The sequence below is a fragment of the Dasypus novemcinctus genome, chromosome 7 (genome assembly GCF_030445035.2).
Source record: "Dasypus novemcinctus isolate mDasNov1 chromosome 7, mDasNov1.1.hap2, whole genome shotgun sequence".
In the NCBI taxonomy this organism is placed as follows: Eukaryota; Metazoa; Chordata; class Mammalia; order Cingulata; family Dasypodidae; genus Dasypus; species Dasypus novemcinctus.
This window is the reverse complement of record NC_080679.1, coordinates 8,819,877-8,843,998: the sequence shown is the minus strand read 5'-3', so window position 1 is coordinate 8,843,998 and position 24,122 is coordinate 8,819,877. Positions and strand designations below refer to the sequence as shown.

At 55.0% G+C, this 24,122-nt stretch overlaps 1 protein-coding gene and 1 long non-coding RNA gene across 10 annotated transcripts in view; one reads left to right on the top strand and one right to left on the bottom strand.

Moving 5' to 3' along the window:
* The window catches only part of SH3BP4 (SH3 domain binding protein 4), a 96,627-nt gene that overhangs the window by 31,956 nt on the left and 40,549 nt on the right, over positions 1-24,122 (top strand). For 5 of the 9 annotated variants that reach the window (XM_004461127.4, XM_071216042.1, XM_071216041.1 and 2 more), the window contains one exon: positions 8,207-8,285. The exons of 1 other annotated variant lie outside the window; for it this stretch is intronic. The gene's annotated coding sequence lies outside the window, so the exon portion shown is untranslated. Of the gene's footprint in view, positions 1-6,459; positions 7,642-8,206; positions 8,286-11,116; positions 11,329-15,298; positions 15,428-24,122 lie in introns of those variants that run through there. 3 more of the 9 variants (XM_071216043.1, XM_023589569.3, XM_023589571.2) reach the window with 3 other exon arrangements.
* Positions 4,775-8,211, bottom strand: LOC139439291 (uncharacterized). The gene is made up of 2 exons (XR_011649178.1): positions 8,075-8,211; positions 4,775-7,697 (listed from the first exon to the last, which is right to left on the bottom strand). It is a non-coding gene; the product is annotated as an uncharacterized lncRNA (long non-coding RNA).

The window sequence follows — 24,122 nt, the reverse complement described above, 5'->3', positions numbered from 1 at the left end:
CACATGACTTCACTGATGACCTGCCCGGTCATTCCTCACCTCAGCGCTGAGGATAAAAGCCAAGACTTGCCAGCAGCCGTGGGGTTCGAGAGCTTGGATTGAATCTCTTCTCGTATAGGGTCTGAGTCTCCAACACGGACTTCTCTTAAATATGTCCGGCCTCTTCAGCATTTGTCAGGAGGCCCTCTTCCAGAACTCAGACATAAACTCCCTTGATCTGATTCGGGCTGGATCTTTACCTCCTGGCTTGAGAGATCTTATAATTTCCATTGTGGAAGCAAGAAGGAAGGAAATGCGACTTGGGCACCTCCCCTGGTATTCTGTGCCCTCACTTACAGAAGGCGTGCTGTCTGCTGCTGCCTGGTATTGTCTCCAGGTTGTTTTCTTTGTATTTGACCCTTACTTTTGTTTTCAGGGTCACTTTGCTGACTTGGCCAGTATGGATGACGAGTTATAATCCCTGCATTGTCACTTCTTGATCAAACATATCATTGGTTTTCAAATGTGGTCTTTCAAGGTCACCTGGGAACTTGTTAGAAATGCACATTCCCCAAACCTCCCAAGCTCTGAGGAGGCGCCCAGGCCTCGGTGGTTGAATAAGTCCTCCAGGTGATTCGACACCTGCCACTGTTTGAGAGCCTCTGCCTTATTCAAGTGCAAGAAATTAAGTATCTTAACCATTTTTTTTTCATTTTAGCATTTGTGGTTTCTGCTATATCTATTGGGTGCCAAGTGTCTGGTGTTTCATGTTTCAGAGTGGGAAAAGACAGGGTCCCTGTTTACAACAGGTGCACAGGCTAGTAGGAAATGAAGGAAAGCCTAAGCTTCTTTTGCATACTCCAGCATGATATGGAGAGCCGTTGAGGAAATGGAGCCAGAAAAGTTAGGCTATTTAGCACAGGTCATTGAGCTAGTGCTGGGCAGAGCTGACACGCGAGCCCACGTGTTTTCACTCCTATCTTCTGAGTCCTCCGTTTTTCCTCGGCAGCTGCCTCTTACCCTGGCAGCTCAGACCACTCTGGTAGGCGGTGGTTCCCCATTTATTAGCAGACGTAAAAGCAAGGGGCTCCTTCCTGAGGAAGCTCCTCTTCCTTGGTTTCTAAGTGGTGAGTGTCAAAACACTGGATTAAAACCTTCAGCCCACTAGTGCAGTCCAGAATTATAAGTCGGGTTAGATTGTGAAGACAGGTTAACCACAGTAGTTGAAGTTTTTCCATCACATGAGTAATTGGTTGATGAATTGAAAAAGTTAAAGCCAGGAATAATAGTTTTTTTTTTACGAAAGACAGAAAAATGGAAAAAGCCAGGTGTATGTGGATCTTCCAGTCTTCCCAGTGTTGGGCAAGGTCTTTTCTGAGTGTGGCTCGTTTGCCAGTGTTTCTTGCTTGAACCATAAACACAATCAACAACATACAGACCCTGGTGGAAGCAGTGCGAGTTCAGAATTTTCTGTTGTATTTTCTTCTGTGTCTAATGTTGCCTTCTCTGGTTTGCCCTCTACTTTTAAGCCATTCACCTTCAGTGAGTCTTTCCAAAATATTCCGCCTGAATTTTCATGATACCTTTTCTCACTTAGGGTCTTTAATTTATGTAACAATCGAATGACATAATTTTCATAACAAGGACCATTAACTCCAGTGAGGGGGGGCACAAAGGAGAGGGGCAGGAACAGCCCTTGGCCACAGGTGTGGCCGTCCCCCTCTCTTGGGGGTGAAGTTCATTCAGATTGCCTCGTGTCTTCTCCCCCGATGGGTACCAGCCTCCACCTCCTTACCCCCTGCCAAGGAGGAGGGGTGGTCCGAGAAGCCCCCACACACCATGAACTGGATCACTGACTCAGTGGATGTCGGGGGCACGGCAGCAGGGGTGAGGGGTTGAATGAACCCGAAAGGAAACCACAGTGGGGGTCAGAAGCTGTTGATTTCTAGACCCCCCCTCCCCTTTTTTGCTTAGTATCCAATGTAGGTTTAATACGAGAGAGAGGAAAGGTTATCCGCACACTTCTTATCCCAGTCTCTTAAAATTTGAAATTTTATGCAATTATGGGACAGGCAAGTGAACCAGTTCAGTATTCTGAGTACCTGAATTTAGCCACGTCAATCAGGCGAGATGTCAGACGGCTCCGTAATCCACAGTGGTGCCTAAATACTATCCAGTGTCTGCTAATGGTGGTGTTACTAATTCATCCATTTGGTTTTGATAGCTTTAAATGTGGTAGAATGGCTCTTGCCAGTTTACCAAAGGGTTCTTTTCTCAGTTCTATAAATTGGTTCTTGTGGAGTGGAATATTTTTTCTCCATCGACATTGGGAGCCTATCTCCCTTGCTAGCCACAGCGTCCCGTTCTCTCTCTCCCTCTTGACAGCTCTTATCCTAGCCGCTGCCTTGGCAAACACTTGGCGGGCGTTCGCCCTTGTTCCCATGGGGAATGCCCACTTCCCTCGGGCTCGAGCCTGTGGCCTGCTTTGCCCTTTGCCACACTGCATAAGTCAGGCTAGTATAGAGCAGGGCTCGGCTCACTTTTTCTGAAAAGTGCCAAGTAGTGAATGTCTTTTGTTTGTGGGCCGTACTGTCTCTCTTGTGGCTACTCAACTCTGTTGTTTAGCCCCAAAGCATCATGGATGATATGGAAATAAATGGGCGTGGCTGTGTTCCAATCAAACTTTATTTCAATTTCAAATAATGTTAATATCACAAAATCATCTTTTGATTTTTGTTTTCCCCAAGCATCTAAAAATATAAAAACATTCTTGGGTCGGGGCCATAAAAAGAGAGGCAGTGGGCTGGATTCAACCCCTGGGGCATGGTTTGCCCCTGGTATAGAACAAAAATTTATTTAGTTCTACAACTTTGGCCCTTCTCAGGTAAAGTGAGGGGTGAAGATGGGGTGGATTCCCACCATGGAGGGACTCCAGTCTAGACATCAGCACGCCAGGTGTAGAGCGTCTTGGTCAGATGCAGCCATAGGTGTCCATCCCTCTGGCTTGGAAACCCAAGGAAAGACTAGGAGTTTTCCAGAGTGTCTCCAATACCACCCTAAAATTGCTACTCCTCTGCACTTGGCCCCTTGAGCCCAAACTGAGGTTATTGGAACAAAGTAAGAAGTTTTGGGTTGTTTCGCGACGAGGAGCCCATGCGCGTCCTTCACCCTGAGACTTGGTGGTGCGGTTCTAACCAGCTCTTGGTCAGGCTGACTCAGCCCACCTGGGGGCTCAGGTGGGCGGATGAAGAGGCTAGGGAGCATTTTCGAATCCGTGATTCTCACGGCAACCCCTCCCCTGGGTCCTGAGTGCTCCTTTCCCTTTGGCAGGTGGAGAGTCCAGGATGGGAGCTCGGGGGTTGGGAGCCTCTTGCTGGTGACTGTCCTGGAATGAAGATGTAGGACAGAGGTGCCATCTCTCTTCTTTTGTTTGAACACAGTTGGTCTTAAATTTGGCAAGGAAAGAGCCATGAGCCTCTTATCATCCACCCTCCCCCTTGAACTTTCCAGGCCTTTCAGGTAGTTTGAACTATGATTATGTCACCAGCTAAGATGTTAAATTGTTGTTAAAATGGCTCCTAAGAGAAGAACACAATGGAACATAAATGCTGCCCTTGGAGGGCTGTGGGAGAAGGCACTCAAGGCTATGAGACTCCTGTTGGAGGCAAGGGAATGTTAGCTTCTTGGCTTTGCCTTTATACACAGGTGGTTCCTGGAGCTTTCCCCCAAATTTGGACTAATTATAGCATTGATGTTTTTCGAAACAACAACAAAAAACAAGAATTTGGGCATCTTCTAGACTTGGTGCTCACAGAACCTACCCATAGCCATCTTGCGGTTTTCCCGGTAGGAGCAGGGAGGACTGATTGCTGCCCTGGGGTATGGTGGCGCCCCCAGGGCAGCAGAGCTGCCCCTTGCCTGGAGCGGTGGTGCATCGAGATGGGGAGGTGGAAAGGGGACAGCAGTCCTGCCAGCCTAATCTTTTTTCTCCCTTTAATGTACAGTATTTATTTGTTTTAATGTATAGGTTTGATTAGATTCTTTGCTTTTTGTATTAGGGAGATATTATGCTTTTTATTTTATTTTGTAACACTTTTTAAAATTAAAGTTAATAGATCACAAAGAATGTTACATTAAAAACATAAGAGGTTCCCATATAAGCCACTCCCCCCCTACCCCCAGCATTTTTGTAAATTGTGCTTTTTGAAGTTATATACATCTCAAAAAATGTTACATTAAAAAGCATAAGAGATTCCCATCTAGCACCTCCCCCCCCACTCCTCCCACACCAACAACCTCCCCCGTCATTGTCTGCCAACCTAATCTTCACCACCCCGGACCTCACTGGTGTGGCAGTTCCCAGCCAGACCCCTCCCCTGCCTGCAGGCCCACACCACGCTGGCTAACAGTTCCGTGTGCATCCCCGTACCTGCCCAAAGTCCAGGGCTGGCAGCACCTGGCCCTCCCGTCTTAGGCCGGAGCTGTGAGTCTACCCAGCTGTGAGTCTACCCGACCATCCCCCTGCCCGGGAAGCCTGCCAGAGATTTGTGTGATGCAATAAAATTCAGCTGCAGACACAGGAGGCCCCACGAGGGATGGCGCTGAAGAACCTGCCAGAATGCGAGAGTGCTTGCAGGGCCCTGACCCCGAATGCCAAGCAAATGGGGTCTAAGCCGCAGTGCCTGCAGAGGCTGTCTGTGCAGCTGTAAACGTGGACACACTTCTCCTTCTCTTAATGAAAGGGGCCCCACGAGGACGAGGACGTTTCAGAGAGAAGATGCAGTCACAGCCTGGGGGGTGTTCATCAGTCATTTATTTTCTTCCTGGGAGGTGGGAGCTGGGCAGCCCAGGGCGAGCAGAGATGGCAGGGATGCAGGTGGCCGGTCAGTGCTCCTGCGGGCAGCCCCCTCCAGGACCATGGCATTGCCGGCCCCCTGGACCGCCCCCCACCCCTTGGAATGGAGACAGGGTCCAGCAGGTGAGCTCGGGAGTCTCCGTGGCGGAAAACCCCGGGGGGCTTCTGAGACAGGGGTGCTGCCTGTGGGCTGTCAGAGTGGCCCCGCAGCCCTGGGGCTGGCTTGGGTCGGGGCCCGCTGCCCCCAGCCTGGAAAAGGAGAGGCGGCTCCGCAGTAGGGAGGCGGGAAATTGGCTGGGCACGCTGCGCCACAGACTCTCTCCTGGGGAGCTCCCCGTGAAGGGGAGGAGATGCCGCCCTTGGGAAGAGCCCGCCTGGGAAGTGCCCTTGGCAGGGGAGGGAGGCCGAGCCAGCCCTGGCCGGCGCCCCCAGAGCTGATGTGGGGATTGTCCTCTGGGGTGACTTGTCCCTCTTACTGGACATGTCGTCCCTAATTCGTCCAGCGGTGAGGACAGCCTCCTGGGGGCCCGCGCAGGTGTCATCTTGGGGGGCAGCAGCACTGGCATCTGGTCTAATCTGGGTGAGAGGGTCCAGTGACACCAAACTAGACTGTGGGCGGGGAATCTTGGGTGACAAGGAAGGACGGAGGCACCTGGGTTCTCAGGTGAGTTGGCATAGTGACTTTTGAGGAGTTGCTTTTAAACATCAGAAGGGGAGGAAAGTAAAAGAAGTGCATGTTCACAGTGGAACAGATTGGAAAAGGCAGGGGGCAACCGAAACACATGCCTCCAAACCCATTGTTCCGAGGCCACCTCTTAAGATTTTCACTTCCTGCAGGCTTTTCCCAGTGCCCCTCTTGCCTTTTAACAGGATAAAGTTCTCAAGTGTTCAGTCCTGACATTAACATTTGAGTTGTCCTGCCAGCTCTTTGCTAATATCCTCAAGTTTGCCGTTGATTGACTGATGTAAGAGCACATTTCAGGCCCTCTGAGTAATAATTCCCCCGTTCTGCAGGAGATAGCGCTGAGCAAAAGAATGAAATGGCTGTGCAGCAGATGTGATGAAATTTAATTTAATGAGGCATTTACACTTGTCCCCATTTTCTTGTGTCTGTGCCTCTCCTTTATCAAGTGGATTCTTAAATACGAAAATCTTAAAGTTCTTGGTGCAGCCTTCACTGCCAAATGCATTTGCAGAGAGGCTGTGGGCAGTTTTGCGTCTTCTCTTGTCCTGGGAGTCCCAGAAGAGGAGCCTCTGAAATGGACGTGATGGGTGCCCAGGGCCTCTTGTCTACTTTGACTTGCACGTTCTCTCCCCGCTCCATCTTCTCTGTCTTCTTTGGGATCTCCATCTTTTGTTGTGTTGGGCAATATGCGTTTTCGCTTTCTTGTTGCCTTTCTTCTTGCGTTCACTGCTTTTTCTTTTCTATTGTAATTTCATACGTTATCTAGAGCTAAACTATAGGCTAGATTTTCCATCTCCTTGCCGGTGGTTCCCATCTCAGCTTTCCCGCGCCTTTCTGTGCTTTCGGAATCTATTTGACTGTTTAGTATGAATGAAAGCCCAAGAGGGGAGAATGCCTTGAAAGCTGTCCAGCCGCCCCAGCATCCCAGACGGACGTGGGTGGTCTTTTCACTGTATGTTAAATATTTCTAGGGATGAGAGGCCGCTCTGGACTGTCTCTTCCGGTCCGTTGATTTTTGTTTTCCAGATGAGTTAGTTGGCCTCCTACAATGCATTTTCATATCTGATAGGAAGACAGTTTCTCACGCCTCCCTTTCGCCACCACCTGTGGCTGCTTGGCTGTCCTCATCTGTTTACTCCAGAGGAATTTTAGAATCCTCTTGTGCCTTGAAGACGTTTTATTGGAATTTTAATTGGTCTGATGTTCAAGCTGTAAATTAATGTAGATAGAATTCAGTTTGTCTCCAGGTGACTTCTAAGCTTGTTTTCAGCTGAACCTTGAGGACTTGACAAGGTTTGGGAAGCAGCTGGGAAGGGAACTAACAAGGATGGCAGAGAGCATAGGCTTAGGGGGATCTCAAGAAAAGACTAGGAAGAGGAGGAAGATTCTAGACTTCTCCACCCAGCACAGACTGAGCAGCTCCCGCGTGTGGGCGCTGTGCTGGGAATGGGGGTCCTGGGGACCTCTCTGCCCACCTTTGCCTTCTGTTTGGCCAGGTGGCTAGCAGGTACTCGCACCTCCCGGCACACCTACGCCAGGTCCCTCCTGACTCAGGAGTGTTCCCGAGCCCTGAGGTCAAGGTTGGCAGTGAAACCAGGCGTTCCTAGCCAGGCACGGTCACTGCCGGCAAGTGATTGGTTCCGAGGTCTGGCGCTGGGCCAGCAGAACGTCTTCCCCTGGGAGGGTGATCACAGGATGGGAGGGATTATTGATTACTGGGATTATCAATTATTGAATGTTGATTCTTTAATAGCTTAATGAAGAATTCCCAGTCGAGAGTGAATTGGGACGTGGAGTTCGGGGAAGGGATTCTGTCCAGAGCAGGGACCTTGCAGCAGAGCGGCCTTGGTTTAGGGAAGGCGTCCAGGCTTTCCATAACCTTATCCAGGATTCTGAGAAAGTCCCGGGGCAGCTCCGTTGCTCCTGAGGTTGGCAGAACAGGGCACTGGCACCGGGTGGCTGTGACTCCTGCCCGTCGTCATTCTGTTAGTGACTCCTTCACACGCCAGCTCTGCAGTGACTGTCGGTGACACCCCTTCCTAACTGACCTGGCATGTGAGGGGGACACTCCGCTGCCAAAAGAGAGTCTGGAGTGGAAGTCGATTTCTTGCAGGCTCGGCTGGTAAGACATAGTCTCTTGAAGCAGCACTGCCCGTTTTTGCAGCAGGTGAGGGAAGACTGCATTTGAAAAACAGAAAAGGCCTAGAAGCTCTTGTGGCAGGCAGGGCTCGTGGGACGCTGGCTGTGGCCCACTCCAGCGGGCAGGGGGCTCCCCCGCCAGTGCTCCTGGCACCAAGGCCGTGGGGGGGGGGTGCGCTGAGGTGCAGGCTGGAGAGGCCTCAGGAGCTGTGGCGCTGGGCCGGTGGTGGGTGTCCTGAGTTGGGAGCGAGGCCTTTTACCCCATGTGGATGGATTAGCCGTTGGAGGCAGCTGGCCCGGGAGGTGGCTCGGCCTTGGCTGGGGCACGTTCCAGCCGGGCCCTCCCGGGAGGGCTCCCAGCAGCTGGGGTACAAAGGGACACGGCACCCCACGGCAGTGCCCACCGCCCCTCTTACCTTTCCATTCCATGTACTTCAGAACACCTCCTACGCTAGAGCTCAAAGGGTCTCGGAGGGGAAGCAGGAAAACGAGTGTCCGGCTGAGAAGGCTCTTTGGCTCTTAGTCGTGTTTCCCTCATTGTCTTGCAGCATCTCTCTTCGTTCCCGGATGGAAGGTGGGGGCCTGGGGGCTTTCCCCTGACGTCTGGGCACTGGCGGCCACTCCCTGGTAAGTGACTTCCCACTCCTGGCCCTACCCAGGGTCCTGACCGAGATCAGAGACGCGTACCAGCAGATGGGTGCTGCGCGCCCAGGGTGGCTGCAGGAGGGACAGGCCACACCCGAAAGTGTCTGGTGGCTCGGACCTTCTCCAGACCCTGCCCGGTGTCTCCTTCCCGCCCTCCAAAGCCTCTTCTGGCTACGATGTTGTCCCCAAATAGAGAAAGGTCAGATGTGAGCCGGGGCGGCCAAGAAGCCTGGCACCTGCGCGTTCCCGGAACAATTCCTCGTTCCTGTTCTCTTTCTGTTCCCACCTGTGCGATGTTCTTGTTCTACCCAGAAACCAGACCGGCAGCCTGTCGGCTCCCCGGCCGGCCGTTGGACAGAGCCCACGCTGGCTGGCCTTTCATGTTTGCACAAAGAAGTTATTATATCACCAGTGGCTATGAGCTGCCCGAACAGTGGCAGCCGGTGACAAGACGGCCGTTGAGAGAGTCCCGTTTGGCCACGTCGTCACAGGTCTTAGCAAGGGCTTTGGGGGAGAGAGTTTGTCCTTGGAGGTGGTGTCAGCAAAAAGGTGGCAGCATTCTTGGGGAAGAACCAGAGGGATTCATTAGCCACCAGCAGCCAAGAGTCAACTATATCGCGGTAAAAAAACAACAAGAGTAGCAGCTCTCCTCCAGGCAGAAACGATTGGGTGTAGTTAAGTGGGTCATTTGGACACCCAGGCAGAAGGAGGGGAGGGAGAAGCAGTGGCTCAGGCTGCTTCCCTTTAGGGTCACGTGGAATTTAAAAAGCCTTTCCGAATAAAGTGGGGCGCTCCTTTAATTATTTCAAGCACTTCCTACTTCCTTCAATCATTTATACCCTCTGCGAGACTGAGGGAAGCCAACCCGAGTTTGCTCTAGGCTTCCTCTCTCCCCATCCTTCACATCACTTGTCTTTGTTTGCCGGTATCCGTATGTGCCTTGGGAAGCTTAAATACACAGTTCAGGAAAGCACCACGTGGACAAGGCGACCCAGAAAGAATCTTGGGGGTGTCTGCAGGTTAAGAGTGGGGGCTTGTAAGGGGAAAGCAAGGGATTCCGGGGCTTTCTGGTCCCAGAGCCCATCCTCACCCCACTGAGGGTTCAGGGCTTAAAATACTTGTGGCTGGGAGGCAGGCCCTTGCCTTGTAAGAGCAGCCCTGGCCCTGGCGGCTGTGGTCTGTTTGGGTTGCGGTGAAATCTACTGAAAGGCATCCAGATTCCTAGAATTCTTTGGGCCTGGCACTGGCCAGACTGCCGGGGGTTTCTGCAATGAAACAGCAAGTTCTGCAGCTTGGCCCTGCTCTCTGGATGAAGGTGACATACCACGGCCGTGGAATCCAGCTCCCTGTCTGCCTGCTACACGGTCTCACCTCGCTGGGCTTTGGATTCAGGGTGTTGCTTGGCGAGAGCAGACCTTGTCCTGAGTGAGGCCAGAAGAGGTTAATGGGGCCCCTGCCTGGGACCCCCTTCCGGCTCCATGCCCAAGGGTGGCAGTTTTGAGGTTTGCTTTCCTTGGCGCTGTGTCAGGGTAACCGGGCCACGAGATGTCCAAGAGAAGCAGCAGGAGGGCGGGCAGAGCTCTCCAGCTGGTCGGTGCCGTCTTGCCACGAGTTATATTGGGGCCAACTGCAGCTCATCTTGGGGAGCCCATGAGGCCGGGCACGATGGCATGCCTTGGAGGTGGTAGGTGGATGCTAAGATGACATTCAGGGGGACAGGCGCATGTCAACACGTGCAGTCTAAGGCCATTCGCCGCTTGTTCCATCTGGCTGTGACAAAAAAGGAATCTTGACACTTTGGGCCAATTTCTATGTTGTTGGCTTTTTTCCTCTCCCTAGAGAAATGGGCACAGTGTTATCCTTGTTCTCCCCAACATTCGAGGTCTGATTCACTTCAAGTTTGTTGTGCGGCGAAGCTCCCAGTGTTTGAATTTCTGTGCCCAGTGGGCTGGCACCTAGTTTCCTGTTCTGTACACAACTCTTCCTACTCGGGCTCTCGTTCTTGACCGGGACCGATCCCGCTGCTAGCACCATCGGATGTAGTTCATTACAGCCTCGCGGGTGTCGCTATTCAAGCTGCCGCACCAAGTGACAGAGCGGAAGTGGTACCTACCTCCAGCAGCACGAGACAGGTACCAGGAGGTTGCCCACAGCTCCTCGGGCAGTGCGTCCGCCAAGGGCCAGGGGCCAAGGCCCTGGGAGGTCTGACTTCTGGGGTCTTGCCCACAGCAGCCTCGGTGCACAGTCCACCCTGCATCATGTTCGCTCCAGTCCTGGGGACGACGCACAGATGAGAATGAGACTTGGAGGTTGAGCACCTCATTCAAGTTCAAGTTCAGGGCGTTATAAACAAGTAGCAAAGCCCAGGATGGAGCTCAGGCCCGTGTGCTGCCCAAGGCACCCTTCCCAGCTCGCCTCCACGCGCCTGTTGCCTGGGAGGGTCCCCGAGCCATGGGAGTAAATGCACACCAGCGAGTCCCCCGACGTAGCTAGAACTACGGTGGGAGCCTCAGATGTGAGCCATGGGCCTTTGGAAGCTACATCTTCTAGTAGCCACGATAAAGTGTAAAGAAACCAGGAGTGAATCAAGACTGCATTTCATTAAGTCCAGATAGCATAGCCGTGTTTCCATGTGTCATCAGTGTGAAAATAATTAGCGAGATACTTTTCGATTCTTTTTTCCACGCTAAGCCTTCCAAGTCTGGTGAGTATTTTATTACTACCTCGCGTTCCTCCCATCTCATTCTGGGTTGAAGTGAAACAGCGCCGCGGTGCTGAATAAAGCCCTGCAGTTTATCATGTGAAGCCCTGGCCACTCGAGTGAGCCCGAGGAATCTGGACAGATGAGAAGCCCGAGTCGCATTCCAGCTCCTTGTTAGACTAAAAACGGCCTCTGCCTTCTTAAAGCCCCAGTGCCCTAACCAGCCTGCGTTTACTCCCTTCCTAACGTTGTGTCATGAGGACAGACGAGGAAATTTGAACGTGTCTGAAGCTTTGGGGGATAAAAGACGTGAGTCAAGGAAAGGTACTGCTATTGTTTGTTCATTTCACTTGCTGAAACCTGCTTAGACTTGGAAGAACTTCCCAGTCTCTTTAGAAAACCTCTCATTCCTCCTACTCTGTGCTTGAGTTTCCCCGCTTTGTTGGTCATTTGAAGTTGGGATGGACAGACACTAATTTCGGAAGAGCGTGGTGGCTAGATTTCATTCTTGGTCGGAAAAATGTCTACGCAGAGAGCTTACGGCTTTGCTCACCTTTTCTAAGAAAAATCAGATTTCTGCATTTTGGGTAAATCGATTTCCTTGGGCCTGAGTTTTCTCACCTGTAGAAATGAATGGGGCCAAGTGTCTCAGAAGGGTCTTAAAGATTAAAAAGGAGTCACATAGGCACTCAGACTTGCTCAGGTAAAAATGGAGGGTGGGGGGCGGCCCTGAAGAGATCCAGGGAGACCCAGCATGGAGGGTCCTCAAATGCAGCCCGAGGATTGGCTCACCTGGCCCGGTGTCTGTCACTGCGGCAGCGCAGGGAGAGGCAAGGCACCTGGCTGGGGTTGCACCTGGGCAGGCGGCGAGAGCTGCCGGGAGCCCCCACAACCTCATGCTCACCTAGTGCCCGGCAAGCACCTGCTCTGTGCGAGCTTCTCTGCCTGCCCCAGTCCTTCCTGGGAGAGGAGAGAACTTGCCGCCACCCTAGCCCTTTGATCCGCTGGCCTGGCATTTCTCATCTGTGTCTCAGAGCGTTTGTCCACGATCTTGAGGGGACTGCGGGGCGGGGCCAGGGCTGGAGCTCTCAGGCCGTGCTCTTTGCTCATGCAGGATGCCCTCCAAGGGGCACAGAAGACAGGAGAGGGGGCGACGTGAGTCTCTGGCCTGAGGGAGGGACTCGGGGCCCCTCTTTCCCAGACTCAGCAGCTGTCCTGCTGGGAGGGCCAAGTGGGACGGTGACCTCTCGCTCTGGCAGTCGGGTCTGAGCTGACTTGCGGGACTCGAGGCTGGGATTCCTCGCCTCATTCCTAGGAGGCAGGTCTCCGGGTCGCCCTCTGGTGCTCAGGCGCTCAGCTCCTCTGTTCAACGCTGGAGGGAGGCCAAGCAGAGCCTTCAAAGGCCCGGAGGCCACGGGACCTGCTGACCCCCTCTCCACCTCCCCTGGACAGCCCTGGACTTTGCTCTCAGTAAACACAACTGGGTTCCTTCCTCTATTGTTGTCGGTAAATCCTGTTTACACCTCACTCAGTTTCTGCCTAGGAGCTGGAATGCAGTGTTCCCTCTCTGCCTTCATTTTTGTGGAAATTCTAGAGAGAGTCCATGGGTGCAGCAGGGCCCCGGGGTGTCCCTGGTAGGGCCTTATACGACCACTGCGCAGGCCTTGGCTGGGGAGCCTGCTTGTGGTCAGTAACAGGACAGGTGTGTTTGACCTGGAGCTTGTGCACACCTGGCATGGTCTAAAGAGGATCTGGAAACCCTGAGTCATCTGCAAACCTTGCTCTGCGCAGGTGGTTTTCTAAAGGGAGAGGCGGGAGCCCTTTATCAGATTCTTCAAGGATTGGCGTCCCAACTGAGTGCAGCACTCCTGTACAGCGGGTGGCTTATCCAACTTGGAGAGGAGATAAGCTGGAAGTCGGAACTCAGGTGCCAGCGTGACTTCACTTGCTGGGAATGTTCTCCTGAAACCAAGATGGAATTTGACAGAAACCTGTGCGAACCTCTTCTTGGGATGGTTTTGTGTTTTCTTGGCTTTTCCTTTCAGTTAAGGTATTAGTTGCTCATTTACTGAATGAGGAAGATCTGGCTTATGAAAATTATCTTTGGGGTTTTCGTTGCACTTACCTAACACCTGGCAGTCGAAGTGTCCGTGGAAATCTAGGGTCCAGGCCCCCCGTGTGTGGGTGACTGGAAACGGTGACCCTCTGAATTGCCCAGGCCACACTGCGTTCAGTTCTTGCTGCGTCATTTTAGGGCACCAAGGAATTGGTTCTCCAAGGAGGGGACTTCTGAAAATGGTGCCCGGGGTTCTCCTGTCAGGCGGGAGACGTGGAGGCTTTGGGGAGAGAGACAGTTACCGCCCGGTCTGAAGAACTGTGGGCTGGTTTTATTTTTAAATCTTCCTCAGTGGTTTACAGTCTGCAAAGCTCTTCTAGATTTGTTATCTTTCTTGATCTTCTCAAGGAGAGAGAGGTGCGTCCCAGCGGAGTCTGAATCAGGAGGCCAGATTTACAGATCAAGAAATGTGTCTCTGAAAGGAAAATACTGTATAACTGCATTACTGTGAACCAAATATATTGTGTAACGTATTGTATGATTCACAAAAAAATTTATATGTACCCAGTACATTTCTTTGAGAAATGTATGTTTTTATTCAACCGTATTTTTTTAATAATTGTTTATATTTTCAATTATGAAATGTACCAAATAAAGTTAAAAAAAAAACCTGTCTCAGAGAAAGCTGAACAGTTGCTAAACTGAGGCCTGTGCTGGGGGAGGGGTAGGCCAAGCCAGCACCTTCCGATCCTGAGCGAGTGACCCAGGACGAAGGGACAGCGGTGGGCCATGCTTCTAAGTTGTGCAGGGGAGGAACGAGGTGCCAGAGCCAAGTAGAGCCTGGCTGCCTTTGACCCTTCCTTTGCAGAAGGACTTGCTGTAACTTTAGCCCTGGGCCCCCGTGCGCGCCTGAACAGCTGCCAGGAGGCCAGCCTGCGCTCAGCGCCCCAGGAAGGAGCAGGCCCCACGTGGGCTGCCGGGGGTCTCTAGAAAGTCCCCCGGGGAATACGCAGGAGCGGTGCCTTCAGCTCTCGTGGCGGCCGCGTGCTGGCCGGGGCGCACCCACACTGCCCGCTGCTTGCCGGGGACCACGAGCCCGGAGCTCCGGGCTGGATCCTGGGTGGGCCCGCAGCCTGCACGCCAGCCGCTGTGCGCACGTCAAGGGAGAAGAGCGGGGTCTCAATGGGTGCGGTCCCGCGGCCTCGCAGCCCAGAGGACCCCTGGACCGTGGGAGGGGCAGCTGCGTGCTGCGTACCGTCGAGGCGAGGACCCCTTTTCTTCCCACGTCTCCCGCGTGGTCCTCCTGGAGGCTCTGCCTCTGGAGCTCAGCTCCCTGAGTTTGCTGGCTCTGCCAGCTGCCCGGCTCGCCTCCCGGGACCGCCTTCATGTCCCCATCTGTAAAACGGGAAGGGGGGTCCGAGGTGCCGTGAGGAAGGCGCTTCCCAGCCCCCCCCCCCCCCCCCCGGTGCAGGAGTGGGCCTGGGCAGGGAGCGGAATGGGCAGGCTGGTGGGTGTTGCGTCCCTGCCTCCAGGCAGCCCACGGGGCCCACCCAGTCCTTCCCCCAGTTTGGTTTTGGGGCCCCCATTCTGCTCCAGTTGGAGTTCAGTTTTTGGATGGCCCCGGAGCGAGATGAGGGAGGGAGGGGTCACCTAACTTGGGTTCCCTTAACTGCCGCCCTTTGCCTCCCTGCGCCAGTTTGGGTAACTGCCTCCTCCCCTGTTCGTCTCTCGTCCTCCCTCTCATCTGAGCATGGCTGTCACTTCCAGTTGGACCCCTGACCCATCCCATTGAGCATCTCCAAGGCAGGGCCCAGGAATCTGCATTTCAACCAGCTGCCCAGGAGCCTCCAGGCTCCTCAGGGCTGAGCCCCGCATCAAGCTCACGGTCTTGTCTCCCCATTTAGAAGCTTCAAAGGAAGCAAGTGTTTCTCTAGGCCTTTCTGTGATCCGGATTTAAACACGCATCTTCTTAACTGACCAAATATGGTGGTGGGGGGTGCAGAGCTTGTGGCTTTGGGAGGGCTGGCCCCAGCGGAAGCGAGCTGGGATCTGCTGGGACCTCCAGGAGCCAGAGGACTCTGCTTCCTCTTGGAATGTCGCCTCTCTGTCCCCAAGCCCCTGGCCGTGGGAGGGGCCGTGGGGGAGGCTCTGGTCTCTGGTGGGGGTGGGGGCAGGCTCCGCAGCAGCTGTCCAGCCCTGCCTGCCGGCACCTGCCCTAACCCTACCCTTTGGGCGTAGGTCCTTCCTGCGCTGGGGACTGACATGGCTCCGGGGCCGAGGAAACCTGAGAAGGAGGTCCTTGTGCTCGAGCACATGCAGGCCACCAGCTTTTCCTACCCACGGAGCAAAGGAGAGAAAGGAGAGCAGGTGGGAGACGGCAGTGCGGCTTGGCTGCTTTCCCCTCCGCTCTTTGTCTCAGCAGCGGGCTTTGCTTTGCTTTGCTTTGGAGATGGGGGTGGGAGTGTTGGGGAAATTCTCAAAAGGGCCACGTGCTGCCTCAGGGGAAGGAGTCAAGCCTTCCTGGGCTTTGGTCAGGGGAGGACTCAAGCCTAGGCCGTTGCCTTGCTTTCACACGGATTTATAGGTGTGATATAGAAACATTCCAGAAGGGAACCCAGCTGCAGGGAGGCAGCAGGCCTGCAGGACTCGTGAGGGCCATGGCCTGTGTCCTCGATGCTCACATGGGTCTTCGTGGCCCCCTGGGCTGCCTGGCCTGGATTTCTGCTGCCCCCCGCCCCCCCCCTCCAGCCTGGGGCTGAGTCACAGAGGGGTCGGGCAGGGTTCCATGGTTACGATGGATGGAGACGTGGGTCTGGCTGACCTTGGATGCCCTGTTTCTGGCGGTGCTAACAGTATCTGCCTTAATTAATGGGTCATTAAAAATTAGTGGATCAAGGCTTTAGCACAGGGCCTGGCCCCCAGGCAAGGGCATTATCTTCTTGGTTGGAGATGACATGATTTCTGCTTCCTTAGGCTCAGAGTGTGAGGGGAGACACCCCAATTGGAGGCGACTGGGAGGCTGGGGGGGCTCCAGGTGAGGAGGGGTGAGTGCCCCGAGGAAGGCGGGGCCTGGGGATGGAGAGCGGAGGTGAGCCTGGAGCCCCCCAGTCTCAGGTGGCTTCGTGCCTGACAGCGGCAGAGTTGGGTAGTTGAGCTCCAAAGGCCTTGCAGAGCCTAAAGTAGTTCCCCAGCTTTTCTCAACCCAGGGCTGTTCTTGGTTGTCACACCTGGGGTGGGGTCACTGCTGACACCTAGTGGGTAGTGGCCAAGGATGCTGCTTCATTAACGCCCTAAGGTGCGCTAGAGGCCCGTCCCAGAACAAGGAATTACCCAGCCCAGAAGGTCAGGAGTGGTCAGATTGAGAGACCCTGTTCTCTAGAAAAGGTGTGCTGCTTCCACTAGGGAATCAATGGACGGGTTGGAGGGGGAGCAGGGAGTCTAGGGTGGCTGGTTTCTGGGTGGTGCCATTTGCTAGGATGGGGAAGTCAGGGTGCAGAGCAGGCTGGGGCGGGGGCCTGGGGGCCTGGGGGCCCTGGGGCCATCCGGGGTTGGCGCGTGGAAGCAGGAGTTGGTGACGAGGGTGCCCAGGAGAAAGGACGGCCGTAGAGATACGGGTTTTGGCATCAGCCAGACCAGGTGGCCTCTAGCCCCGTTGCCTGGGGGGTGTGACTGACTCAAGCCCCCTAAGGAAAGTTCCTCAAGTAGAGGAGCAGAAGACAGAGAACAGAAGTTCCTGCAGGAACTGTCTTCTCCCAGCAGTGGGAGCCCGGCCTTGAAGGCCAGCTGGAGAGAAAGGGGAGCGTCGCCACCTGCCTTCAGCATCAGGGACACTGCAGGTGAGACCTGGAAGGCGCCCTCCGGGGGTGGCGCCCCCTGACCCTCGACCCCACCCTCCACGAGGACAGGATCTGCAGCCTCGCTGGGGGAGCTGGTTCCAGGGGAGGTAGCAGGAAGGAGCAGGCCCCCTCTCGGATCGGGCGGCCATGCAAGGTGGATGAGGACAGGAGCTGGGGGGAGCGGGTGGCGGTGGCAGGAGGAGGTCCATAAGCCGAAAGGACCGAGGCCCGTTTTCCAGCACCAGCGTGGAGCCGTGGTGGGGCTGATTCTGCAGGGAAAGAGGCCCCGTGGACCCACAAGCGTCACTGAATGTCAGAGCTAAGCGAAGCCTCTGCACGGGGCCAGTGCACACACTGCAGGGAGAACAGAGCGCAGGCCAGGAAAAATCATCTAGAAGTCTGGGTGTGCACCATTACAAAATACAGCAGGGCAGCAGGGAAGCATACGGTGGGGCCTTGGTGAAAGTTTCTTCTGGTGGGTGCTTATTATTCTCCAGGTTCTTTTTTCCTTACCTCCTGGGTAGGAGAAGAACTGCCAGGTACTTTTTAGCTGGAGACTGGAAAGAAGCTTCTCCAGGCTGCCCACGGTTCTGACTGGGCCCTTTCTACCTCCAGGCCGCACTTGCTCACTTCCCAGCTCTTCTGGAAGGAAAACAAGCCGGGAGTTACTGGAAGGTCACAGGTCTGGATTCCAGGGCTGCTGGACTCACTCCCGGGCGAAACCCGTCAGATAGGTTGAATACGTTTTGTCTCTGCCGGGTACAGACTTGTATCCGAGTCTCTGTTGACAAGCGGGGGTGATTCACCCTGGAGTTGCTCATTTATGTTTGGACTTTTTTTAATGGCGGAGCAGGTGCCTGTTTCACTCGGCCTCCCTGGGGGCCCGGCCCTGGGCTCCAGGAGCAGGGCTGCTGTTTGCCCAAGGGGCCGGGTGGAGGGACAACAGCCTGTGTTCTCTGGACTTGTCCAGGAATGAGCTGATCTGCCTTAGAATGTGCCCCCTTTCGATTGGCTTGATTACGTAACAGTGGCTCTGAATACCTGTCCCCGGGTCCCCCTAAGCCTCCCCACCCGCCTCCAGAGCTCTGAGATGCAGCCCGCGCAGCCTCCGCCTTGCAAAGATTACTGACCCTTTGACTTCTAAGGAATGCGATTCACAGAGCCTCCTGTCCAGCAGAAAGTCAAGATAAGAGAATCTTTAGGAGCCAGAAGAGGAGGGGGATTCCGCGGCAGGGCTTGCTCCTTTGCCGTGTCCACCCTTATTTCCTGTTCTTCTCTTCCCTCTTCTAGCCTCCTCCACCGGCGGGCCCGCCCCGCAATTGGAACCCCTGCCTGGCCCTGCCCGTGGCCGCGGGCGCTGACCTTCTCTTCTCTCCCCCAAACCTGTTCTAGACTCCAGCCCAGATCCACGCCCCCCTGCTGAAAAACGCCTGCGCCCCCGTCCCGCGGGCACCCCCAGGTTGGCGTGCCCAGGAGCTACCCGTCACCCTCTTTTAACTCCGCGCTGGCCACGTGGGCCGTGCCGGCATCGATCTGCCACCTCGGTCGGCAGCATCCTGGGAGGCTGGTTCGGGACTTCCTCTCCCTGCCGGCAACGTCCCTGCGTCTGGCCTCCCGGCTTTGGGGAGTGTCTCTGCTCGCCTTCTCTGTCCTGCTGGAGATTGTGGAGGGGTCTCCTGTCCTTTGGGTCTCCTCACCCCTCCTTACCCTTCGCACCCTCACTGTGCTCCCCTCCTCTGCTCTCCACCACGCACAGCCCCCTGCTCCCCAGCCTGTCTCTGAGCAGGGGCCTAACAACTTCCCACACTGGAAATAACCACTGTCTCAGCAAACCTGCCGCAACTCCCTTGCCCGCTTCCCCACCAGGCCTCCTTGCTCCACCTGCGCTGAGCCCCTGACGTTGGCGGTGGGAGGGCAGTGAAAGTCCTGGAGCCCCCTGGCCTTACCAATCCGTAGCCGTGACACCTTGGCTAAGTCCCCCAGCTTCTCTGTGCCTCAGTTTCCCTGCCTGTGAAATGGAGGTGGTCTGTATCTGTCTCATAGGGTGGTGAGGTTTAAAGGAAGTCACACACTGTCCGGAAAGCCCTTGGAGCAGTGCCTCGCACATACCAGGTATCGGGCACACGTTGCCTGACACGTTTGTTTGTTCGGCCCTGCGGGTTCGGGTGTGCGTCTTCGTCCCTCTAAACCCAGGGATGGTTGTGCTGCGCTTTGTGTCCCTCATGGCGGGTGAGAGCACATCGTGTGAACCCTCAGTACCCGTGTGTTTCATGGACGTGCTGCTTCTTGAGTTAAATGAAGAAGGATCCGCTTCAGTTTAGGTTTTCAGAACATGCACCTGCAACTGAGAGAAGCAAAGGAGGCTGTGACCAAAGAAGTCTTGCGTTTGACGAGTGGCCACGTTCACCAAGAGGTGGGAGAGATGCAAAGCCCTTGCTTCATCTCCAGGGACTGTCACCTCGTGCTGGGAGCTGCCCTGGGCCCTGGGGGTCCCCAAAGACGCACGGGCCTTGCCGACCCAGAGCTTATGGTGTGGCTGGAGAGACAGGTGGTCGAACAAGCAGTTCCAGCAGGGGCCGCTGGGGGGGCGGGGCTCCAGAGGATGCCTGGGAGAAGGGCACCCGGCCAGGGACCGCAGACTTGGTGTCTACTCAGACGGAGCGCGCTGGCTTCAGGACTCTGGCAAGTCTGCCTGCTCCAGAACCTTCCCTGTGCCCTGGCACAGGTGTCATGGCACAGGTGCCACACAGATCTCACGGGGTGACAGCTGGTAAAGGGGGAACAGCAGGAGCAGCCTCTACAGCGAGAAGATACCTGGGGCCTCCGCGAAGGGGTCCCCAGGTCAGGCCTGCGTTCCAGCACAGCTCAGAACCGATGGCTGCAGGGAGAGATCCAGAACCTTCCTCGGAGAGTCACAGTGGGTGGCGTGTACCGTTTACACCGACCGAGAAGGCCGAGGTTTATGAAGGTGTTTCATGAAATTCTTTAAATGGGCCTAAGGGAGAACCCCAGCAATCTGGAGTCTTCGTTCTGATTGCGGTCATATCCCCACTCGTGTGTGTCCTGCACGGCAGGCATAGCGCCGTGTTTCCTCCTCTCGTGCCTGATGGCGCCCCTAGAAAGGCGAGCTTTTCCCTTCACATCCGCTGACCGGTGGGCCCGTGGACCTGGCCTGCTCACAGCCACGCCGAGGTTTCCTGCCTCACCCTGCCGTCCCCTGGGCGTGCTCTGGCCCTCTTCCTGCTGCCTGCTTCCCTTCGTTCCCATCTCTGCTCCGGCCTTGCTGAGCCAGGAGCCCTGGGCACCCTGGCAAGGCATCGGACATCGCACACTGGTGGCCTCCAGGGACCCTCGAGCAGCCGTGTGGTGTGTGGGTCGGTCTCTCTGTCTGCAGCGGCTAGGTGCCCTGATGGAGGAGGGCAGGCCGTGGGCTGTTGGCTATAGGTGATGCCAGATGATTCTGTCTGGCCCGGGAAACACCGCAGCCCCCTGGTGCTGCGGGTAGGATTGGCCTCCCTGGCTGGGAGCTTGGAGAGCCGGGTTCCGTGCCCAGCTCTGCCGAGCTTGCTTTTGTGACTTCGGGCAGAATCTCGCAGACCTGCTTGGGTTGCTTCATGTGTAGTGTGAGAGGGGCATGCTGGGTCAGGTAGAGCAGTTCTTCTCGTTGTTTCCAGTTCCATGCATCATGCGTAGATCCCAAGTGCGTGAGGCCTGGCACATGCCCACACCTGCGCAACCCACATTCCTGCCAAAGTAGAGTCCCGTCGCCCAAGGAAGCTCTCTTGTGTCCCGTCCTAGGCAACCCTGCCTTCTTCCCACAACTGCTCTTCCGTTATTGAGAGATTAATTTAGCCTCTTCTCCAGTGGCGTATCAGCGGAATCGTATGCTGCTTGCTCTTTTCTGTTTGACTTCTGTTGTTTGACAACATGTCGGTGGGGCTTATCCGGGTGATTGTGTGTACCGGTAGTTCCTCCCTTTTAGGGCCGAGTCGTGGGAGCTGAGTCACCGCCGCGTGCCTGTTCCTTCTCGCGTTGGTGGACGCAGGAGTGGTTCCCAGGCTCATGTGCTGCTGCGCTCTGCAGACCTCTCACAGTCCAGTGTGTTTTCCAGGTGCTGGGCTGTATTGCTGTGGTCTGACTGATAGCCACCACAGGAAAAAAATCAAGTCCAGCCGCACGCCCGGCGAGCTCTGGCTGAATCTGGTCTGCAGGCCGGGACAGCAGGGCTTCTCGGCACACAAGCCACGGCCACACCTGCTCTCGGGGCTGGACGCCTTCCCGCCCGCCGCCCTCGTGGCCTGGCTTTCCCAAGGCTACGGGGATGGGCGAGGCGGCCGCTCTTGAGCGGGTGACAGCGTGGGCTCCGGCAGCCAGTTATCTATTAAGAGCACGTCGATCTCTCCAAGGTTAAAAGTTCTTTGGCTCTAAGTCCAATCAGTGCATTCCAGATTTGCAGCCTGTGGGGGGATAGTGATTTTGGGGGTGCCTCTGCATGTGGCCGGTACACATCCTACAAAGCAGATGCGCCCCAGAGAATCCTGTGCGTGGGAGCATTGCCACAGCACCTCACCTAACACGCAGGAAGTGCTCACCCTTAGGTGGTTTTGTGACTGGGGAGAGGCTTGGTCAGTGAGAGCAGGTGGACCAGGGACGGTGCGTTGAACAGCAGGACCCTGGAGAAGAGAAGGACTTGGCCAGGCTTAGAAGAGGCAGAGTGATCATTCCCAGAAGGGGAACAGTAGAAGCAAAAGCAAAAAAAAAAAAAAGTGGAGCCAAGGCCAAGCAGGATGGGGTTGGGTTTTCGAGGGAAGAGACCTTCTTAGCGGGCCAGATGTGAGGCTCTGGGTGGAGTGGCCAGCCTCAGGCTCTGTTGCAGTGGAGTGGTTGGATGGGACATGGTGGGACAAATAAAGAGGCCACGCACACAGTAGGAGATTTATTGGGTTTGGGGCTGGGCCAAGTCATTACACAAAGGGAGGATGTGGTGGGGCCCAGAGAAGGCAGAGTAGAACAAATAGCAAGACAGCGAATTGCAGATGAGACTAAGAGAATAAGATTTGGATTCTGGGTGGAGCGGGTGGGCGAGTGGATCCAGGCTGGTGTCCCGGTCACTGGTTCTCCATCAGGTATGACAGTGAACTCTGTACGGGAGCTTTTGAAAAGACACTGGTGAAGCCCCGGGTCGGGACTTGGGCGTCTGTGTTGCTTAAACCCTCCCCTAGCAGCCAGGGTTGGGAAACCCTATTAAAGGGGAACCCCTTGGGGCACAGATGTGCCAGGTGTGGCTGTCAGGTGGAGTCTGGGAGACCTGCGGCTGGAGGGGAGAAGAAGGGAGCAAGAAAGACTAGGGGGGAGCGAGCCGGCCAGGCACTGAGATTTAAAGGAGTAGGATAAACCGGCACATTTCATAACAACTTCACTTTGGGTTCTCAACTAGGGACAGTTTCTGTCCCCGGGATGCTATGGGCAGGGTTGGGAGATGTTTTGGGTTAGCACACCTGGGGAGAAGGTGCTAGAGCCAGGGGTGCTACTCATCCTACAGTGCACAGGATGCCCCACAACCAAGAACGATCCTGTCCAAAATGGCACTACAGAGTGCCAAAGGTGAGAAACCCCGACTTAGTGCCTTCGTGCCAGGCGCTTCATGCCAGCTGCTTTGCCTGTATTCTCAGATTTTATCCACACAGTTTTAAGAGGTAGATAGTAGTATTATCCCCATTTTACAGATGAGGAAATGGAAGAGCCAAGAAGCAAAGTAACTTGCCCAATCTGAGGAATTTGAAGCTTGGGAGAAAGTGGCACCGTTGATTAAGGGGGAGGTACCTGCAGATGAAATGGTGATTGGTTTTGAATAAATGCTGATGCCTCCAAGTGGGAAACTCAAATAGGGTTGGCAATTTCTAGGGGACTGTAAGTTTGGAGCCCCTGGCCCAGAGCTGTTGGGGTCCCAGGACTGTGCTTGACTGTGTACTCTCCAGGGAAGACAATGAGGAAGAAAGATAGCCACTAAGCACCTGCTGTGTGCTCACCTGGTGAGGCAGGTGTGCCATCTCTGTTCACAGGGGTCAGTAATCGTCCAAAGGCACGTGCCTAGAGCTGCTGCGAGCACTCCCATCTAACCTCCAGACCACGCGTTTCCTTCTTTGGGCCATGCTGTGTCTCTCATTTAGTCTCTAGTTCAAGGAGGAGGAGACAACATTGATGATACTTTACAGACGAGGAAACAGGATCACATGAGAAGAAACCTAGACCCACCCCAGAAGGCCCAGTGGGGCAGGGACCCCAGCGGCGTGAGCCCCACCCTTCTGTGTCCAGCTTTGGGGCCAGAGGCATGATGCTGAACGGGCAGACCTCGCAGTTTCTTCGTCATTTAAGTGTAGGTGACAAGATGGCCTGCTTCGTTCCCAGGCTGCAGGGGTCATTCTGTTGGCGGAAGAGGAAATGTTTCCAAAGCAGCTTTTCCATGGTCTGGGCTTTTGCCGGACTTATTTTCTCTTGATAAATCAACACATGTGAGATTCAGTTTGTGCCAAAAAACGCATTAAAACCCTACCTCTTGGGGAGTGGGTGTAGCTCCATGGTTGAGCACCCACCTCCCATGTACGAGGTCCTGGGTTCAATCCCTGGTACCTCCTTAAGAAAAAGAAGATAGCCTGCCTGTCGAGGGAAGAGATAAAATCCTCAGGCCTTCACAAGTGACGTTCTCCCCGGGCCCTGCGTTGACCTTTTGTAGCCCTTTTTCCTTCCTGGGGTGGAGGGGAGACCCTCAGATCTGGAGCTGTTTCTTTGGGGGGCTCACTTTCCTCCCAGCCCCCAGGCAGGCTTCTCTCTCACCCCCAGCCGGGTTCCCACTCGGCTTCTCCCAGCCGATGGAAAATTCTGTCTGGGGTTTCACTGCCGCGTTTGGTTTTAATTGCACACCTAAGCGTGCTTTCAGCTGGCATGTGTTCTGCTGCCACCCAGCCGGGCCGCCTCAGGAGGATCTTGGTGATCTGGCAGGTCGTGGTGGCCTCGGGAGCCCCTGCAGCAACTGCTCTGGGAGGGAGAAGCCTTGAAGCCTCCTGGTTTTGCCGCCGGGTTCTGCTTGGTCTGTGGGTCCCTGGTCCCTGCCCTCCTCTTTGTGAATGGTTTCAGCCTATTAATGGATGCCCTAGCTCCAGTATCTTAGTGAAAGTGCCTGCTTTCAAGTCCCAGTTATCTTTGCCTTCATTTGTTTACTGTAAAGA